Here is a 315-nt window from a genome sequence, read left to right on the forward strand (position 1 = left end):
GCCCCCCAGCCTAGGGAGCCACGGGGAGGGGGCCACGCCAGGGGTGCCAGCTGGCTGCGGGGAGGGCAGGGCCGACCCCCAGTACTTCCTCTGAGTCAGGAGCCCGCAGCAGCAGCGCCCCCCCGACAGGGCACGGGGTCGTCTCTAAGGTGAATCACGCTGACGCACCACCAGCAGCCCTCGGACCTGGCCCCAGGCCTCTCGCACTGGTTCCCACACAGTTGCTTCTTGGGGAGCTGGTCAAGGGCCCCCTCAAGCCAGCCAAGCAGCTCAGGTTGGATGACCTGCTCCCATGGGACCTGTCCCTGCCCCTCC

At 69.5% G+C, this 315-nt stretch overlaps 1 protein-coding gene across 1 annotated transcript in view; it reads right to left on the reverse strand.

The window, feature by feature from the left end:
• Positions 1-315, reverse strand: part of ASPG (asparaginase) — a 23438-nt gene that overhangs the window by 2133 nt on the left and 20990 nt on the right. The window lies entirely within an intron of this gene.

The sequence above is a fragment of the Bison bison genome, unplaced genomic scaffold, assembly GCF_000754665.1.
Source record: "Bison bison bison isolate TAMUID 2011002044 unplaced genomic scaffold, Bison_UMD1.0 scf7180017864302, whole genome shotgun sequence".
NCBI lineage: Eukaryota > Metazoa > Chordata > Mammalia > Artiodactyla > Bovidae > Bison > Bison bison.